The sequence below is a fragment of the Protopterus annectens genome, chromosome 8.part1 (assembly GCF_019279795.1).
Source record: "Protopterus annectens isolate FY-2018-M chromosome 8.part1, PAN1.0, whole genome shotgun sequence".
NCBI classification, from domain to species: domain Eukaryota; kingdom Metazoa; phylum Chordata; order Ceratodontiformes; family Protopteridae; genus Protopterus; species Protopterus annectens.
The window spans coordinates 226,851,578-226,874,077 of NC_056742.1; positions in this window are offsets into that span (position 1 = coordinate 226,851,578).

A 22,500-nucleotide genomic window follows, 5' to 3' on the forward strand; every position below is an offset into this window, starting at 1 on the left:
TATCTGGAAAACCAACAGCTTAAACAGTTAGCCCATGGTACCATGGCAGAATCCTTTAACCCTGAGATAATCCCACTATCTAAAAAGAAAGCCAAGAAGACACAGACAAATTCTTTGGCTGTCTGTCCTCCACCAGATATCCCTCTAGAAGCAGGCAGTAGCTCTGTAGGTCATTCAGCATCTATGTCAGATTCCTCTGCTGTGACCCTGTTGGAGGCCAGCATAGATCTGTCTTTTTGCATGTCCTCTGAGGCTTTGAAGGTATCTGCTTTGGACATTGAGGGGGAACTATGGTTGATTATGCCAGAGAATCCTAGAGGTGTTCTGCAGATATTGGTCAAGGGGGTTGTTCTGCATTCTCTTAATGAATCTCAACAAGGGTTGGAACCTCTGGCATTTGTTAGGGATGATGTCCCTTCCAAAAAAAGATGAAAAATGAAGTGTGTTTCAATCCATCTATAGGGTTCATCAACGAGAATGCCAGGAGTATACTCAGGGCTTGTTTCCTGCCTTAATGGTTGCCCTAAAGCATCATCAAGAGGCTTCAGTACCTTTTCCTCATTGGACCTCTACTCCTTCTAAATGGCTTTGGGAATCAGATTCCAAAGATGGAGGCTCAGTGTGTGGTGAGGGCTCTTTGTCTCAGTCTTCACAGATGCCTTCGTGTTTAGCAAATGGTTCTGGTGAAAAGCAGTCTGTTAGCCCCAAGTCTTCTTTCAAGGAATTGTCCTTTGAGGACACAGTTGCTAGGATGATAATTTTTTTAAGTGGGATTTTTCTCAAGTGTCTGATATTTAGAGAATATATTATGAGTTGCTTCAAAAGGATACTCCTAACCTTCAGCAGTTTCTCCTGTGTTGGCTGCCTTGTTAGATACTTTGCTTGCTGTTTCCAAGTCTTCTGATTCACAGCCATCTGCTCCTAAGAAAATTGATAGGTTCTATAAAGTTCATGAGGATTTTTTCAGTGTTTAGTGTACTGCCACCTATGTGATAATTCACGGGTACATGTTTTTTCCCAAAGGGGATAACTATACATTTCTTGGCATTGAGCTTGAGCCCATGGCTCTGGCACCAAGCATTTGTAAGTATGTTGCTTCTGACTCCTCTTTTAAGGCTGCCACTTTTGGATCTGTCATGAGGCATTATTCTTGATTTAGTCTCGATTCCAGAGGACATTAAGGCCAAGTTACTGGATGCTCCTTTAGATAATAAACATCTTTTTGTGACTGTTGTTGCTGATATGCTAAGTCTCTTCAAGAGAAATGCAAAGCCTTGCAGGACCTTAAACATATTGTTGTCTCTACAGTCTGTCAGTTCCAGAGGAATTATCCTTCTAGGTCTGCTTTTGTTCGCAGGCTACCCCACCAGGCCTCTAAGGGCAAGAAGGGTGGGATGCAGGCACGCTGTGTTAAAGCTTTTCAGATTTCTGTGGCCCAGAAGTATCCTTTATCTGATAAGCCTGCTTCTCTTTGACAATTCACCCCTCCCCCCTTCTTTTAAACCAGGTTTCTTTGTCCCTTTGGCTCTCCCTTTGTCTTTCAAATTACCCTCTCATCACTTCAGACTCTTGGGTTGTTTCTATCATCCATCAGGTTTACTTAATGGTATGGAAATGTCTCCCTCCTTTTTTAGGGATTCCTCAACTTCCTCTAGAGCAAATTCTTCATTTCCCAGAGGTTCTAGGTTCTCTGTTGAACCAAGGAATCATTCAACCTATCACTCCTTTCAAGTGGGAAGGGGTTTTAGTTTCAGGATGTTGCCCGTTCCTCAAAAGGAGGGCACTTGGAGACCTATTTTGGCTCCCTACCAGTTCCACACCTTTCTTGAGGTCCCTTCTTTTTGGATGCTTACTCTTTAAACTCTAATTCTTCTTTTATTACCCCAAGCATTTCTGGTGTCCTTGGGTCTGAACGATGCTTACTTTCATATCCCTATTCACCCTCTTTTCAGGAAGTTTTTAGTTTCTCTGTATCTCGCTCTCATTTTCAGTTCTTTGCTTTGTCCTTTGGGCTCTCTACTACCCCAAGAATATTCAGAAAATGCCTAGCTCCTGTGATTGCCTTCTGCAGGCTCCAAGGCATCCAGATTTTTCCTTATCTAGAGGACCTGTTGCTTCAGGCATCTTCTACCAGTCAGTTGTTACAGGATCTGCAGCTCACTAGCTCTTCTTCAAAATCTGGGGTTTACTATCACCTTCCAAAAGTCTGTCCTGACTTCTTTTCAGGATTATATGTATCTGGGATGCGGGATTCAGATGGTGCCAATGTTGGCCTCTTTTCCACCTCCACTGGTGTTGTCATTGACAGCCTTCTTTCACTCTCTTCTTCCTCTGACTGCCATGGCAGCCAGGGAGTTTCGTTGGGCCTTGGGATTCATGGTTTCTTCTGTTCCAATGCTTCCTCTTGCCAGACTGTATATGCAGAAGTTTCAATGGAATCTCAAGTCAGTTTGGCTGTGTACCTCTCCTTCCATCTCAAGAAGGAATTTGAGTGGTTGGTTCACCAATTCAGTTTCAACCCAGGCTTATCCTTTCAGCCTCCAGTCCCTTTTCAAGAGCTGTTCACAGATGCATCAGACAAGGGGTTGTAAGCTTCTCTTGGTCACCTGAAAGTTCATGGTCTTTGGCCTCCCCATCCAAAGTCAGACCATATCAACACCAAAAAGATGAGAGCTCTTCTTCTAGCCCTTCAGGCTTTTCACCCCATGTTCTTTTCAGGCCTCTTGAAGGTGTATACGGACAACACTACAGTGATGTTGGTATGTCAACTAGCATGGAGTACAAAATCTTATCTCCTCTGCAGGATGGCTCCTCAGGCTTGGGAAGTGGATCTCAGTTATCAGTTAATTCTTTGAACAGGTTCATAACACAGGCTCCAGAATGGTTGCTTCACAGAGATGTGTTTCTGGACATTGTCCATTGGTGGGGTATTCCTCAGGTCTTTTTGCCTTCCATCTGGACAAGTGGCTTCCTTTCTTCTGTTCCAGAGTGCCATAACCTCTGGCATGGAAGACAGACACCCTTTCCTTTCATTGGAATGGGATGTTTCTTTATGTTTTATCTCCTCTTCCTCTACTTTCAAGAGTCCTGCAGGAGATTCAGCTGGACTCCCCAAAAATCTTGCTAATGACTACCTTTTGCCTGAGGCAGCACTGTTCCCCCTCTTAATGCATCTGGCCAGGGGCAATAATCACAAGTTACCTTACTGGTTGAACCTCCTTGTGCAGGACAAGGGGTCTCTCATCCATCCCCACTTGTCCTACTCTGCAACTGACACTATGAGCAATAGGGTTTTGATCCCTTTCAGGAACCTCTTTTGTGAGGACATATTCATGGTTTACAGGAGGCAAGAAAACCCTCAACCATAAAATCTTATATGTCCAGATGGAAAAGATTTTTGGTCTGGTGCCATACTTGTAGCAGGACACCTTTTCAGTGGGGGTCCCTCTGGTCATCTCTTATTTGTGTAAGTTGCTCCAGTCTGGTTTGGTCTATTTTTCTGTGAAAGCCCATTTGTCAGCCATTTCTGCTTTTCTGCCCTCTAATCCTCCTCTGACTTCTCATTTTGAGGTCAAACAGTTTCTTAAAGGCATTTGCATATTAGACCTCCAAGAAAACCTATATCTCCACCTTGGGACCTTAATTTTGTTTTGGAAAAAATTAATTGTGCTCCTTTTGAGCCTGCAGACTTTGCTTCTGCAACATTGTACCTGGAAGACTGTTTTGTTGCTGGCTCTTTTTAATGCTTGAAGGGTTTCTGAGCTCCAGGCCCTTATGGCCATTCCTTCTCTTTGATTTTTCACATGGACAGGGTGTCCATTTATATTAATCCTTCTTTTATACCTAAAGAACTAAATGAGTTGTCCTTGAATCAGTCAGTACAGCTCCCTTCCTTTTTTCCCTTCACCTCAGTTTGCTAGTAAGAGGGTCCTATATACCTTGGATTTGCACAGACAGCTCAGGTACCATTTCCTTTTGTTATTCTTTTAATAGCAGATCTCTGTCTACTTCTGTTAGACCTCATTCAACTAGGGATGTTGCCTCTTCTGGTATCTTCTTCAAGGGTTGGATACCAATTCCATTCTTGAAGCTGTTACTTGGGCTTCCATCCATACCTTTACTAAGCATTATAAGTTGGATAAGAGCGATGTCAGAGTTGGTATATTTAGTTAGGGGGGTGGGGGCACAGCCCCCCATGTCGAGGGGGAGTGGAGGGTGAACCCCCCCCCCCCCATTTAAATTATGTCTTGTTTCAAGTGTCTGTCTTGTTTCTATGGCCCCGCGGAATTTTTCCCTAGGACAAATTTTGTGGTTTTGGCCATTTGCGGTTTTCACATTTTGGTGTTTAGGGGTAGATGATTACATATTCAAAGAAGTGAATCTTCGATTATGTAATATAGACCCTATAGAAGGACATGGTATAGTTATGCAAAAGCTTACCATAACAGTAGGTGTTCTTCTCTTCACTGTTGCAATATTTGCTACCTCCCTCCAACCCCTGATTGTTTGTTCTGCATTTTTTTCCTTATGAATCTGTATGGATTCCTTTGTCCTGTGGAGAATGTTCTCTTCTGGGGCAATTCAGTTATGAGTAGTTGCATCTGTATTTCCATTTATGCCCTATGCTTTGCATGAGGAGCATAAATGTGATGTATGGCATATACAAGATCTTTTAGGCTTTGCATACAAGCCAAACGTCGGGTTGTCCTCGGTGGGAGATCCCTTCTATGTGGAATACTTCAACAGCGAAGACAAGAACATATATACTGTTATAGTAAGATTTTACACAACTGTACATTCAGAGATTTAGAGAAATCGAAAATGTAGTAGGATACCCTGATGTAAGAAACATAGAAGCACACCAATTATTACTTGATTCCTGAAACAGTATCAGATTTAACTGCAAGACCATACAGTAAAACTACAGGATGATATGTATATTTGTTAATGAGTAGTTATGATTACTACAGGTGTGCATCAGTGAACCAAAACATTGATGGCAATATCTGCAATAATTACTGTTATGGACAATGGCTTTCACTAAATGTTATCACAAGTAACAAATAGTTAACAAATATTGCAGCACACCTCTAGATCTATAGTAAATGACAATTAACAGTTAACAAATATTGCAGCATGCCTCTAGATCTATAGTAATGCCATTGTTGAAAGATTCAGAAGTCTGAAAAAACAATATATTTTGGAAACAGTATATGTAAGTAATCTTAACAGAGTAGATACCCAAACCATATGCAGACACAGTCCAAGTCATTTGTCAAACATGTATTCAAGACCATCAGTTGACTTGATTAATTTTCTTAAAGGTAAAAAAATTAAGATACATAGCAAAGATGAAAAAGTGAAGATGTAAATTTATTCAGGGAGTAAAGGGCATTTATCTGAATATAATGAAGGTAATGAAAAAGTTCTTAAACAGTTATGCTCAACACAACACACTTCTGATTATTCAAAAGAAACATAACATAAAATAGAATAAAATGTCAAATGATAGTGCAAGAAGAAGGTAGAGAGCTAATCAATGAGACAGAGACTGTATATTTTTCATGACAGTAACAGGTACTATCTACAAAATAGTACATTTTGATCTAAACACTGGTTCACAGCCTAATATAGCAGAGAAAGTGCATCAAGCATGAAGAAGTGAACGTAGAAACAAAGTAGCGCTAGACATATTCAGTGAGTACATACATTGAAAACAACTTGTTTTTGATTATGTTAGTAAAGAATAACTTAATACATTGCAGTGCAGTTGCTGAAATAGTTAACTATATATGTATGTATGTACACATGTGTAAGTATATTTAGCTTTCAAGCTAGATAGGAGGTATAGAATGTTGAGTGATATAAAAAAAGATTTACAAAAGCAAAATTTTATTTTTACTACCATACATGTGTTTGATGGCCACTTGACCAGGTCTTAACTGCTTTAACACACATACTTGAATTACATATTCCTGATATGTTGGGCTTCTTGGGTGGCTGTTTGTGTCCTGCAGCTATACTTTGTTTTGGAGACTTCCTCCACTTCCCACTGTAAAGCAAGGGTCTATAGCCAGGCATACTGTTTGTACTCTAAAGAGTACAATTTTTTTCTGAACCTGCACTGGGGCTTTTTCAAACCATATGATGTATGTAACCATCCAGATTCATGCTCTAAACAGCTTGCTAACAGAGAGGATTGCAAATCTAAAAACAATACTTCTAATAGTTTTTGACTGAGCAGCTGAAAATGTTACATACACAAAGTCTGGGGTGGGGCGGAGGAACAGCTCAAGTGATATGACCACTTTTTAAATGCCAGGTAGATGGGGGATAGCAATAAGCATATGTAAGTACAAAACAGAATTCACTGGCTACACCCCTGCTGTCCAGCAGCTATAGAGTTAGTGCCTATAAGCAAATGGATTTAAAACAAATACTTATTTTAATGAGTGCTTGTGGTTTTGGTATATTCAGTCATCAGTCAGGTGTGACTGAGCATTTTTTTATTTTTCGAAAATCATGTGTCAAGTATTCATAGAGGAAACTTTTGTTTGGATCTTTTTGAAGTTACAGAAGATGATTTCTCATCTTTCAGTTTCCCACTGACCAATTTACGTCTACAGAACAGAGACTGTACTCAGTGTACCCCGATGGGGGTGGAGGGAAGACCTGCACCTACAACCTAAATTTCTAATTATTCTACTTCCTTAGATGCACCACCTCACAGAAAACTGCCCTACAGTTTTAACTTTTTCTCCGAAGTTGTGTGATCTCATAGGTAATACATTTAGAGACTGTCGGTGAGGGGCAGATTCCCCATATTCAGGGTTCCGGAAGGCATATATCCTCTTCAAAAGCACTGACAAAATAGCATATATTCTTTTAAAGTTTTATGGTGGTAAAATGGTCCACAGGAATTTTGTCTGGTTGATGTTGCATGTGGGTATACAGTTCAAGATAACTTCAGATCGACACATCTGCTTAACGTATTACAAATAAGGCACAGTGTTGCATTTTTAAGTTCAGTAATCAGACATTCCTAGACTTCAAATAGATCTCTGGCAACTTGCAGTTGGAAACTAAGTTCTAACAGACTCCTTATGGTCTGAGGAAGCCGGTTTCTCTATGAGGTAAAGTTGACAAGTCAATTTTACTCTCAATGTGCCTATGAGATAAGACATTGTGAATACAGAAAGAAGCAATGAAGTGCACTTCTGATAGTTGTAATTCTTGCTGGAAGTGTATCTGTGATTAGTCAAAAGGTGCTGCCATCAAACTCAATGTGTTGCCCAAGGAGGATTCCCTTATGATGCAGACATCTGCTTATTTTACCCTAGCCCATTCCATCTCATACTTCATTCTTATGATTGGAAAGGGGTCTTGTTGAATTTTACTGTGATCCAGCAAATGGGTCATCCATCTGCAGGGACACAGCAAGTATCAGTTGTCACTAAGATTGATGAACCTTCCCTCTAACACCGTGTTATTCATTTGGTCAGGGGTCAGGTAAGTTCCCAATGTAACCCTGCAGGTGGGCCTTCCCTCTCCAGGAAAATACTGAGCCTATGGCAATTTTCCCACTAAGGCTGTCATTCCCTGTTTAAGAGAGACATGAGCTGGGGGTTAGGCAACATATACATTGATAGAGGTGGGGGAATGAAGATATGCAAGGAAAGCAAATCCTAATTTGGTTCTTTATAACTGCCCCCAAGATATTGGATCACTCATATCCTTCATGGTACAATGCAATGACGTGTCTAGCCAGGAATTAATTTTTTAGTCACCATCACAATATGCCCTACAATTAGACAGAACAATTACTCCTCCTCCTGGGACAGCCAAGCTGATATAAGCTGCTCAATTCAGTCTTACTATCCAGCTCTTTTACTATTTGAGCCACTAACAGAACTGAGGCCTACTAGTTCTTATAAGTTCATAGGTATATAGGTAAGTACTAGGCAAGCCCTTGCAGGCCATTTTATGCCTAGTTAATTTTCCTTTTTGTGCTTGAAATTACCTATCCTATTTGGTTTGAGATTGCCCTTGCCCATACTGTGATCAATAATTATATACCCCTAATAAAAATAACTGGGATCATATCATGCATAATTTGAGGGGGGCCATGCATGGGATAAAGCATTTAGGAGTTGCTACTGTGTATTGGTATTATGGGGGGCATTCCTGGAAAAAAATTGTCTGATTCCCATCCATAGATCTATGTTGCAATTGAAAATGAGCAGGAATGAACTTTGTTTTATGTGGATGGGGAGTCTGTTCCACAGCAGCAGAGTACACTCTGAAATATACCTGTCCCTTCATACCATTTTGTTGATGTTGTAGAGGAGGTTTAGATACTAGACTGAATATTTCTGATGCCATTTGACTTTATAATGTGCAGTAAATCCGTCAGTAATGGGTTGGAGGACGCCATGTATGCCAGACACAAGAAACATCTTAGCAGTCTGTGGGATACCGAGTATGGTCAGAGGACCGTGAGTTGGTCCATGCATGACATGTTGTTTAGGTCTTGTACCCTTTTAGTAAGCTATCTTTGTAGGCATTCCAGTTGTTGCATGTGACTAGGCAGATACATGCCAAAGTAGGCATTGTTTTCGATGACTGGCGTAATGAGGGTGGAGTAAAGAAGGATAATGACATCCCTAGATCTAGACTCAATCTCCTTTTTATGAGCTCTGCAATATAAAAAATACTTTCTTACAACAATAGACACATGTTGGTCAAACGTTAGGTCACTGTCTACATAAGTTCCCAAATCCCAAACAACTGGGTCATCACTTGGGGGAGTATTGTTAATGTGGAAGCTCCCTGGAGTACTCGACTCCCCAAAAGATACAGTAATATATTTTTGGCATTTAGTTTGAGATCATGACTTTGGCACAAGTTATTTATTTCAAACAAACCTTGCTGCAAGCTTAGTCAGCCAGAGACCTTTGATATTGGCTTTTTCTTCAGAAAATAAGATGCCAAACAAGAGAGGTCCCAGCACAGAACCCCTGATAACTCCTCTGGTGCATGGTCTGTTTGTGGAGTTAATTTTAGCTATTTGGATTATTTGTGTCTATCTGTGAGGCAGTTGGCAATTCAGTGAGTGATGTAGGGGTTTAGTCCCAGTTTATTTAGTGTTTCTACTATGCCTGAGTCAGCAATTGTGCCAAAAGCTTTGGCCAGGTTGAGGTATATGGTCTGTACCAGTTTGCCTTCATCCATTGCTTTGGTGAGCGTTTCAAAAAAAATCCACCAGGCTGATTAAGCATGACCTGTTATTTATGAATCCAAAATGAGATGGTCCAGTGTTTGGAGGTTGCCTATGTTCTTGTTGATTAATTCCATGATAAGTCTTTTCATTGCTTTGCTTATGCGGCTGCTCAGACTTATGAGTCTCTAATTGCCAATGATTGTAATTGCCCTTAGTCAGGGATTTATCTATTTGCCGAAGCTGAAAGCAAGAACTCTTTTATGATTTCAACCTAATTTCGACAATTGCTGGTATGTTATTGAAATAGAAGAAATAAATAGTACTTGCTAGCATTCATTTGTATTTGTCAGATAATGGGCTTTCATCATCGTCATATGAAATTGGTAACATTTGATTGTATTGAATATTATTGTTGGCAGTACCTTCTTAGTCATCTACAGTTTGAGACAGATGTTAAAGGTACCCATCCACATGGGTTTGTTAATACCAGTGTCTGATGAAATACATCACAGAACAAATCATGCTTCAAATGATACTTCTGCATTATCAGATGGAATTCCAATTATATCAATGTGCTTTGCCGTGTGAGGTCAAAAACTAACTTATATAACTTTGCATTAATATGGGTCATTCTGACTTGTTTTATATCACTTAATCAAAATAATTGTTATTTAGAAAAAAATAGTGTTAATCTGAATTTTTTGCAAATTCAGTAAATGATATTAGACTAGCAGTGAGGAGGTGTGTGTGTGTGTGTGTGTGTGTGTGTGTGTGTGTGTATATATATATATATATATATATATATATATATATATATATATATATATATATATATATGCAGAAGGTTAGAATCACATGTGCCAAGAAACACTCAGTGCGCATAAAATCTACCCCAAGATTCATCAAGCAGCCATGCAGAAACAAGTTATTCCTGCATGGCAGGGACCATTCCTGTTCAGCACGGCAGCATGCCATGCATATTTATGAAGGTGTACTGCCATGCTCTAAAACGGACATGGTTCCATGTATGAGCACGGGGGGGGGGGTGTCTGAGAGCAGAGCTCTCACAATGCACATGCCCCCTGCACTCCAGAATTGCCTTTCGGCAATTAAAAATGAGCAAGAATGCTCATAACACCCCCAACCCATTAGGAAAACAAAAACCCTGTGGCAAAGGTATAAGGGATGATTGTCCCTACCAAGCATACCTTTCAACTCTACAGATTTTCACAGAATGTCCAGATTTTTGCCTTAAATTTTTGGTGTGTTCCCCTTAAAGGTGTACCTTTCTGGCAAACAGTTAAGGATTGAAGTCATTAAATAATGGAAAAACATTTGAGTTTAAGACTCCACACATCCTTCTGAAAATTCAAGCTAATCTAAAACCTATTATTTTATTAACATTTTAGGTCTGTAAGAGCAATATTTAAAATCTGTCCTTATTTGTCCCCCCATCACTGTAGTCTTTGTCCAGATATTTTGCTATAACAGGTTGAGAGGTATGACCAAAAACTCCAAAAAGCAAGGTGCAGAAACGGAGATGATGTACAATCCACTATAGAGCTTTATTCAACCACCAAATCCACAAACAGTACGAAACAGAATGAAAAACGAACACTTGAAAATACATAAACGCCTTAGATATTCCACCATGCGTTTTCGTCTCATACATAGACTTCATCAGATGATCAGCCTGTTTCAGGAGGACCAATATTTAAATACAACCAATTAATCAGTTTATTATACAATTAAGTAATCTACCAATAAGTTATAAAAGTACTTAAGACCATAATTATACCCATACTTCAAAAAGGCTTTCTAAAATTTATCAAATCAACACTATAGTTCTTTATTCTTCTCAAATTAAATAATATTATTATAAAATCTTCAAAAAAAGTCATTATTTAAAAAAGTCATTTTTTAAAAAAAGTAGTTTCTAATATAAAAGTATAAATAAAATACAGGATATTCATTTTGTGCAGACCTGTGCCCTCTAGTGGCTATGTTTAGGTTATATTTCATATCCCTTTAGAGCTTAGCAGATCTTAGCTTTAACAAAGGTTTAATAGAGCTATAGTCATTTAAACCTGGGGGGTCACTTGCTTCCAGGGTTATCTGCCACCATAGCTCCCTGTATTCTATTTTATCTTCCCAAGGACCCCTCTAATGTCATTTTTAATTTGTTCTAAGACCATAAAACCAAAACTAGCATCTGAACAGGGCCTAGTATGTTTTAAAAGAGCATTAGTTTCCTTTCCCACTGAAATTTCATAACTATGTTCATAGATCCTTCTTTTTAATTTCCTTTCTGTCTTTCCAACAATGAAGTACCCACATGTCCTGCAAATAGCTAAATATATAATTCCCTTAGTCTCACAATTGTAATATTCAGAGCTATTTATCCACTTTTTTCTACTTTCCAGGTAGTAATTTTCTAAATTTAAAATATATATACATTGGGTACAATGGCCACATTTATACGTTCCCTTCTTACCCCTGTTATTACTACCTACTTGTTTGTTCTCTAAAATAGTTCTGATACAATGGGAATTCTTATAGATCACCTTTTGTGGTATATTGGACAAATCTTCTATGTCCGAGAGGGAAACAAATCTCTCCCATTCCCTTAAAAAAATCTTTTTAACATTACTATTTAAAACATTATATTCTAGTATTAAGGCCTGATTAAAATCCTCTCTAGCCTTTTCTTTGATAAAAATATTACTGTATTCTTTACATCCTAGTATGGGTTTAAATTTGTCAATTCTCCCTTTTTCCACTTCTTCCTTTATTTGGGTAATGAAATTCAGAGGGTAGCCCCATTCTAAAAACATTTTCTGTAGTAACTCACACTCCTTAAGAAAATCACTTTCCGAACTTGTCATACGGCAACCACTTACAAATTGTCCCTTCACAATGTTTTTCTTACAATGTAAAGGGTGTGCACTTTCAAAATGCAAGAAGAAATTGCAGAAAGTTGGTTTTCTATATATTTTAGTTTCAAAATTTGTACCTACTTTATATACCTTAATGTCCAAATATTGCAGGCTAATGTCAGAAATTTTATATGTAAACCTCAAAAAATTAGTTGTATTACTTATATACATTATAAATTCCTCTACTTTTATATTAGAAACTACTTTTTTAAAAAATGGCTTTTTTAAATAATGACTTTTTTGAAGATTTTATAATAATATTATTTAATGGGTTTTAATTAGAGAAGAATAAAGAATTATAATGTTGATTTGATAATTTTTAGCAAGCTTTTTTGAAGTATGGGTATAATTATGGTCTTAAGTACTTTTATAACTTATTGGTAGATTCCTTAATTGTATAATAAACTGATTCATTGGTTGTATTTAAATATTGGTCCTACTGAAACAGGCTGGTCATCTGATGAAGTCTATGTATGAGACGAAAACGCATGGTGGAATATCTAAGGCGTTTATGTATTTTCAAGTGTTTGTTTTTCGTTCTGCTTTGCACTGTTTGTGGATTTGGCAGTTGAATAAAGCTCTATAGTGGATTGTACATCATTTCTGTTTCTGCACCTTGCTTTTGGAGTTTTTGGTCATTTTGGGCAGTTTACACCACTTTATTATTTGGTTATTGGTAGTTTGAGTGGCGAGGAGATGGAGACGCAACCACTTCCTGATCCCAGAGGGCAGGATGAACTGGGCCAATCACAGAAATTGATTGGCCAGCTTACTGAATTGATAGATTTACTTACCCCACTCAGCCAATTCTTTGGTGGGGATTTACGGAAACCTAGCTCAGCGTCATAAGCCAGGAACCGAAGGGTTATTTATACAGGACGAAAATCCAAGGGAGCTTATTGGCATAGTACAAGGTGTAGGCGACCCTGGAGAGGAAAATGTGAAACTTTTAATCCAGCTACTACTCCGAACATCTTTAAAGTGGACGAAAATGGAGTTAGTTCCAATAAGAGCAGAAATACTGGGCAGAGATCAAAGGCACCAGATGCTAGAGCTATGGAGACAGGTACTGTCAAAACTAAAGTTTTTAAAGATATGAAGGACTGGTTACGGACTAAATATTCATTTAAACTTGATCACTCTAACAACAAACAGTATGTTTCTGGCGACTCATATAGAAGTAAATGTGATAAACTTTACAAATTAATGCATAAATATTGAACATTAGAGATTGAAAACGAATATTTAAAAGAATGTATCTCTAGGGAAATTGTACCTAAAGGCCTACAGGTATATAAATTTCCCAATAATGTTTTGGTTGGTTCTACTTTTTACAATGAACTCATTGAAGTGTTTAATAAATGTGGTTTAGATGTATTAAGATTAATCATTAGGGAAAATGTTAGGAATCAGGATTTAATCCAAAAGGATATAAATGAGTTAGACCAGCAGGTAAAGGAGGACTTAAAGTTTACTATTAAGGAGGAGAAAGAAAAATATTATTCCATTAGAAATGATATAGACAACAAATGTGATGATTTAGTTTTACAGAAAAATTAAAAAGTTAGAGAGGGATATTAAGGAATATAATAGCAACAATAGTTACCCCATACCTCCACAGAAGTATTCTAAACACACTTTTGATAGACACAATCTTAATGAACCTATGGTGGAAAACAAAAGGAATGAAGAACATTTTTATGATGATGAACAGGAATATGATCAAGATTACCCCTCTCTAAGGAGATCTGAAAGACTGATGAATAAACAAGACTTACAAGAGACACATTTTCAGGGGGGGGAGAGAAGGGGAGGGGGAGATACTAAGGAATACTCACCTAACCCACCCCACCATATCCCCTACTGGTATTCTTGTGGAAAGGGTCAGGAATGCATACAATAATTATTCTATATACAATTTTAGCAATCTAAATATAGTAAAGGAACATTTGGGATTTTTTTCTAAGGGGTTGAAGTTCATTCCCTATAAAAAGGGTGATATGACTAGAAGCCTACTAGATATTAAGATGTTTCTGAGAAAAGTTAATTTAAATATCATGTTCCCAGTTAAAAAAGTAAACAATAATACTGAATTAAAACCAGAAAGTACTTATAATCCCCCCTTACACCCCTAGTTAAGAAATTTAGAAAGGGTGTTAGAAAAGGAAATAAGAAAAGAACAGACTAAGGTGGGGTATAAATGAAACTTAAAAGAGAGAGAAATAATGTATGAAATTAAGGACAATAAAATATTAGGGTAATGAAACCAGATAAAGGAGGAGGAATGGTGCTTATGGACAACATATTATATGAGAGCAAGATGAACACATTATTATGGGATGAAACAAAATATTGTAATGTATGTTTAAATGAGATTAATATAGCTTATAATAAAATAGATGTGAGTATAAATGATATGTTCTATGAGAAATTGATTGATTATAATACTTTTATGTATTTGAAAGTAGATAAACCCAAAACTCCTACTATATTTGGTATACCTAAGATACATACATGTGAAAGTGACACCCCCCCCCCAAACTTAGACCTATTGTATCTGCAGAGGGATCTAAAATCTATGCTTTGGCTAAATATGTAGATAAAAAATTTAAAAAAATTATGGCTATGTATGAATACTATATTAAGGGATTCCTGGGACCTTTTAAAAGAAATTTCTAAATTTCTAACAAGTTATATCATGATAATCTTTTTTTTTGTAACCATAGACATCATTAATTTGTTTTCTTCCATTCCCCACAAGGAGGGGATGGAAATGTTGGAGGAGATTGTGTATGAGGACAAAATATTAACAGAGGATGAAAAACTAGTAAATATATGGTTGATGGATTTGATTTTAAAGAATAATTTTATTTATTTTAATGGTGAATTTTATCAACAAATTCAGGGGATAGCAATGAGAGCTGCCTGTGCTCCTACATACGCAAACTTGGTCCTTGCTAAATGGGAGGAGAAATATATTTTTAATACTGAATTTGAAAAATGTTGGTCTTTATATCGTAGGTTTTTGGACGACATAGTAATTTTTTGGACAGCTGGAAAAGATAAATTAGAGGAATTTATAATGTATATAAGTAATACAACTAATTTCTTGAGGTTTACATATAACATTTCTGACATTAGCCTGCAATATTTGGACATTGAGGTATATAAAGTAGGTACATATTTTGAAACTAAAATATATAGAAAACCAACTTTCTGCAATTCCTTCTTGCATTTTGAAAGTGCACACCCTTTACATTGTAAGAAAAATATTGTGAAGGGACAATTTGTAAGGGGTTGCCGTATGACAAGTTCGGAAAGTGATTTTCTTAAGGAGTGTGGGTTACTACAAAAAATGTTTTTTAGAGAGGGGCTACCCTCTGAATTTCATTACCCAAATAAAGGATGAAGTGGAAAAAGGGAGAATTGACAAATTTAAACCCATACTAGGATGTAAAGAATACAGTAATATTTTTATCAAAGAAAAGGCTAGAGATGATTTTAATCAGGCCTTAATACTAGAATACAATGTTTTAAATAGTAATGTTAAAAAGATTTTTTTAAGGGAATGGGAGAGATTTGTTTCCATCTTGGACATAGAAGGTTTGTCCAATATACCACAAAAGGTGATCTATAAGAATTCCCATTGTATCAGAACTAGTTTAGAGAACAAACAAGTAGGTAGTAATAACACGGGTAAGAAGGGAACATATAAATGTGACCATTGTACCCAATATATATATATATTTTAAATTTAGAAAATTACTACTTGGAAAGTAGAAAAAAGTGGATAAATAGCTCTGACTATTACAATTGTGAGACTAAGGGAATTATATATTTAGCTATTTGCAGGACATGTGGGTCCTTCTATGTGGGAAAGACAGAAAGGAAATTAAAAAGAAGGATCTATGAACATAGTTATGAAATTTCAGTGGGAAAGGAAACTAATGCTATTTTTAAACATACTAGGACCTGTTCAGATGCTAGTTTTGTTTTTTTGGTCTTAGAATAAATTAAAAATGGTATTGGGGGGTCCTTGGGAAGATAAAATAGAATACAGGGAGCTATGGTGGCAGATAACCCTGGAAGCAAGTGACCCCCCCAGGTTTAAACGACTATATCTCTATTAAACCTTTGTTAAAGCTAAGATCTGCTACACTCTTAAGGGATATGAAATATAACCCAAACATAGCCACTAGAGGGCACAGGTCTGCACAAAATGAATATCCTGTATTTTATTTATACTTTTATATTAGACACTTCTTTTTTTAAAAAATGACTTTTTTAAATAATGACTTTTTTGAAGATTTTATAATAATATTATTTAATGGGTTTTAATTTGAGAAGAATAAAGAACTATAATGTTGATTTGATAAATTTTAGCAAGCTTTTTTAAAGTATGGGTATAATTATGATCTTAAGTACTTTTATAACTTATTGGTAGATTACTTAATTGTATAATAAACTGATTAATTGGTTGTATTTAAATATTGGTCCTCCTGAAACAGGCTAGTTATCTGATGAAGTCTATGTATGAGACAAAAACGCATGGTGGAATATCTAAGGCGTTTATGCATTTTCAAGTGTTCGTTTTTCGTTCTGTTTCATACTGTTTGTGGATTTGGTGGTTGAATAAAGCTCTATAGTGGATTGTACATCATCTCCATTTCTGCACCTTGCTTTTGGAGGTTGAGAAGTATGCCACCAAGCCAAACGTTAGTAGGATAACATAGGTAGCATAAGCCTATAGCGCACACCTCCCAACCAATCAGAGTAAGGAATGTGGACAAAGCCAAAAGGGACAATTATCCCACAAAGCAGACAGTTGATAAAATAACAGGTTTCACATTAGCAGGAATATTCTGAAGGGTATAGATAAAATACAACAACAAAACTTTTTTTCTTTTTTTTATTATAAATGCGATAAAGTTTAAGCATAGCTGCGCGGGTGTGGCCATTGATTAGCTACACTTAGTCCAGCTTAAACAGCACAAGAAGTTAAATAGTAAAAGACATCCAACATAAACAGTATTACAACAGTGTAGTAGATGCAGCATATGCTTTGCAAACAGCCATTCCCGGTTTGATCCCCACTGTAACCAATTTACATTTTACATGTGAAAGCAGTCCATAAATGTTTTTTTAGTATTACCTACTAGATAACATATATTTGTTAATTGGAGTACTGCATTAGATCCAGATGCAAGGTGTCGGTTTAATCAAGTTGTGAAATTCCCATATAAGCACAACTGCCCTATACAGTATAGTCACACATGAATAAATGTAATGAAAGCATATTTGGGGAAGTCCGGGACAGTAAACAAATTTATAATATGTAATGAAAGATGAATCAATGCCATACAGCAGATAGTCTATAAAATCAAAAATAAGCAACGCTAGGCATTGCACAGCTCTGCTTACCAGGTGTAAGCATTGCATAAATATGACTGCAAAGCAATGAGTAGCCCAGCTAAGTGGATTTGCCCATTGGTAAGCAGTGATGAATCTGTCCCTTTAAGCAATGCCAACCTTAGCTAAGCAGGTTTGCCTGTAGCTTAGCTTAGCTCAACATATTCAAAACTATCCAATCATGGAAAAGGGCAGGAAATCAACCATATTTAAACCCCACAGGTGGGAATACAGCTCATAACTGGTTGCAGCTTCCCACTGTATGCACAAGGGCAGGAGTTGGAGATGGATTGCAATTCTGGGCACAGCTCTAGGCCATACAGGAGTACAATATCATGGTAGGACTCCTGGTAAAAAAACATGATGAGAGACTGCTGCAGGGCCAGTACCAGGGCTCCCAATATAAAGCGGAAGCCTGGGACCATTTCTCCCATGATGTCATCAGATGATTTTGTATATATATATATATATATATATATATATATATATATATATATAGATATATATATATGGAGAGAGAGAGAGAGAGAGATATGTGTAATATGTAGACATACATCTATATATATATATATATATATATATATATATATATATATATATATATATATATATATACCACATTTGTTTGATACTGCATTTGACTGCACAGGTCATATGTCACATATCAGGTGTGTGTTATGTTAACATATGCAGTATTGTGGCCCCATTGCATATCAGGGAAGAGGCTGGCATGTCAATAAGGGTGTGTACACTCCTCATAGCCACAGCAAGCTTTGAAGGTTGTCAGTGTAATTGGATTTTATTGATCATACATGCACTGCTTATGATGAGATCTGCAAATCAGAGGTCAGGCATTCACTATTGACATCTGTCCTCTTATAATCCCAAGTATGAGTCAGACAAACACATAGGGGCGGTGAGCAACAGACCAAACATAACTGCCACACATATACACATTCAGCAATGCTGTGTACACTTGTGATGTATGGTGCACAATACATGCCAGGGTGCTGAACGGGTTCACAGCAATACTGTGCACATGGGTGCAGTGTGTTCCGGGGAAGGGGCATCACCTACTAACACAACTCATGCATCACAGAGATGTATAATGTTGGTAACAGGGATTGAGTATAGCTGCAGTGCATGCTGTTGAGTGCCATATGTCATGCAGGTTGACTGTTGGGTAATGAGAGGTCTGTGCAATATCTTTGTGCCACCTCACCTATAAGTGTGTGTGTGTGTGTGTGTGTGTGTGTGTGTGTGTGTGTGTGTGTGTGTGTGTGTGTGTGTGTGTGTGTGTGTGTAGAGGTAAGCAATGACATACAGGTCTTAAATTAATTCTTTTGTTTTCCGCTCACAGGTGGCGAGGTGTGTCATAGTCCCTCCTACAGGCAAACTGATGTTAGTGTCCATACAGACTCTGACAATGATGATAGGTATGGTGAGGCACAGGCAGGGTTGTTAGGGGCTGAAACTGTTCCATCGGTTGACATCTCACTTTTATCCACCCCATCCCTGCACACAGTCATAATGCCTATACATACCCCTTTACCAGTGGCCATAGATGAGGGACAGTTGGAGGGTGGTGGCATGAGACAGGACAGTGTGGTGACTATGGCAAATGTGTCTGTACACAGTAGCCATAGCCAAATGACCAGCAAGGTACCACACAGGCAGATGTACAAGGGTGCTCAGAGGAGGTCTGCTGGCCATCATGCCCCTAGCAGAAGTGCCACATCAGGTGTCAGCAGATGCATGTTCGGGCCATCATTGAGGCACAGGCATGTATGGAACATTATATCAGACAGAGTCTGAGGCTCCACAGGGCTACTCCTTCTGCTGTACTTGACAACATCAGTGATCTTGCAGGCACCTACCGTTATTTTTCAGACGTCCTGGATAGACGATTGGGTGAGATGGTGGGACTCCTTGACCATGAAATGTCTGTGTTAGAGCATATGGTGGGAGTAGGGCGACAGCCACGTGGACATAGGTCAGGAACACCAACAGGTGGAGGTCTACATGGACATCCAACAAGTCACAGCTGCTCCTGTAGTGGCAGTACCAGCACCAGTACTGCAGGGGGGGCTGCCCACACCATAACACAGCAGGTCATGTGCATGTGGTTCTGGCCAGTCCCAACAGGGACCCTGATCCAGCAGACATCTCAGGGGAGAGTATCATATCTGGGCTTGTACCTGGTAGTGCCAGTGGAACCCCTGCATGCAGAGTTATCGTGTCCATGGCTGGAGATGGTGAACTGCAAACCCTGCCATGTACAGTCTGTAGCTGTCCAATAAACCCCTATATAGGGCAGCCACATGGCAGAACTGTGCACACACACACACACACACACACACACACACACACACATACACACACACACACACACACACACACACACACACACAGACACACACACACACACACACATATACATCACCAACAAAGCTAGGGCACCTTTATACCTACACACACCACATCTGCACAGCTCAATTGATCACAAAACCCCCTAAAACACACACAAGATGTCAACCAAATGGCTCAGCCTAGGTCTCTGGCAAACCCACAACACACCCTGTGCATATGATGATACCTGTACCACATCCCTGTCATCCATACCATCAATGCAGGGACAGACTAATATGGTTCTGATGCACAGGGTAAATGTACTAAGGTTTAGCAATGTAATGCTGTGTAACATGTTTTCAGCTGGAAAGTTTAAAGTTTACATGTCAGATATGTAGTTATCCAGCCATAATGCATTATAGCTGTTATTAACACTGACTGATTGTGGTCTCCATAATGTATTCAGTTTGCGTTGTAGGTGTCTTTGTGTCAGCAGGATGTTCATCTGCTGTCATTTCCTACAAGCGGTATGGCACTGTGCTGACAGATTGACTCTGTCATATCCTGGGTACAGCTGAACAGAAGTAACAGGTCTCTATTACAGTTACTGCATGGCTGACAGGGCTGAGGAGTGTATACAGGTGAGTGCATGGTGGCTGATGTCAGCAGCCATTCTACAGTGAACACTGCTAAGTGTACTGGGTGGCACACACCACATGTTTTTGATAACACACACACACACACACACACACACACACACACACACACACACACACACACACACACACACTCACACAGACACACAAACACACACACACACATAGGCTTTGGTGTTGATGCAATACACTGTAGACATGGATGTACTTAATTTTGCAGTGAACCCATTTTCGCCTCTGTAATTCCACCAAGATGAAATAGGCAAAATATCACATCACTAAATAATCAGTCTGCTAGTTTAATGTCATTGACGATGGTACTGACAGGGTATATGTCCTCTTCCCCAATGTAGTTCAATCTTGGAGTTGGTCAACATAGGTGTGCCAGAGTGGGTGGCACAGCCCTCCACTTTGGAGTGTGTGGAGTGGTGTAGAATGACACATAGTGTGATTTACAGCTACTTAACCTGTTAACATAAACTTTACAGTATTACAGCAGACTAAGCGGGGGGGGGGGGGCGGATACACACAACAATAACTCCAATGAGGGTGGTTGCGCCCACAACATCCACACCCAACTATATATACTGACTCCAGTATCGCAGTACAGTTGTACAGTGGGGAAGAGGGCATTTACACATCTACTACTAGTTTTGATGGAATGAATTTCCACAAGATGATTCTTTGCAATTTTAGCATTTGCCAGCCAGTTCTCGAACAGGTGACCTCCTGGGACATGTATTTTCTGCAAACTGAAGTAGATCCCTTCTCATACACACACACTTACTTGACAACACTGAGAGAAGAACCCATATATTGGCACTTATTGCTACTAATATGTTTGGCCTTAATTGCACACATCACTCAGCTTTTAGGATGAGGTGTGTCCTGAGTTTCTTGTTAAATGAAGAAAATTACCAGGCCTTCTACAGTATGATAATGGAGGATGTACTGGGTGTTAATGAGCAATACATAGAATGACATACTGTCATATACATATTGACAAACACATAGTCATAGACACATCTGGGACACCTGGGTATATCAGTGCTAACTACCTTGTCATGAGTCAATTCTGTTACAGATAATTTGGACACAGCACATGCTTCATTGGGCTGGATAGTGTAATCAGTTACCTGTATGGCTGATGGTGACAGTGGTCCTCATACAGTGGACCTTGGGACATGTACTGGGGATACCATGGTGTAAAGACAGAATACCAAGCAACCACACCCCACATTGGATATTTTACTCACTAAAACCCATGATAATACCCGGACATACCCACAATCACACATTGACCAGTACTGCAATACAACCCCTTGCCTATCTCATCAGTGCTACTATATGGATATGCATTTATTGCAAATGTCACAGGGATAGTAGTGTGAGGGTTTGTCATAGCTCTCTGAATGTCAGCAGCATCACTATCCCTTATAATATATGATAAGGTGTATTGCATATGGAGAATATGGCCTCAGAATGCTCTATCGTACAAATATACACACTTGCACACATACACACATTTGCCAGGAATCAGAGGGTAATGCATGCCTATCTACCCATTTGTACAACAGTGTTGTGCTGGTACTGAGAGCTCCAAGTAGCACATAGAGTGAAGAGTTTAACAAGGTACATTTAATATCCATTACAGCAGCAGCCATTTCTAACTATGGCAATGGGGGGTGTAGTGGGTGAGAAGGCCTCAGGGTATTATCAACTACAAGTTTAAAAACACACAGACACTGTTATTCTCAGTAATGCACACTGACATATTTGTCAGTACCGGGGTCCATAGGTGCAAGTGTTCCTAGATGTGTACCAGGATATTGTCCATGGAGAGATGAGAGGAGTAGGGGATGTGGGTACAGTTGTATCAAGCCACCTGAGGTTTGTCAGCAGGCTATCTATCAACTGATGCTACTTGAGT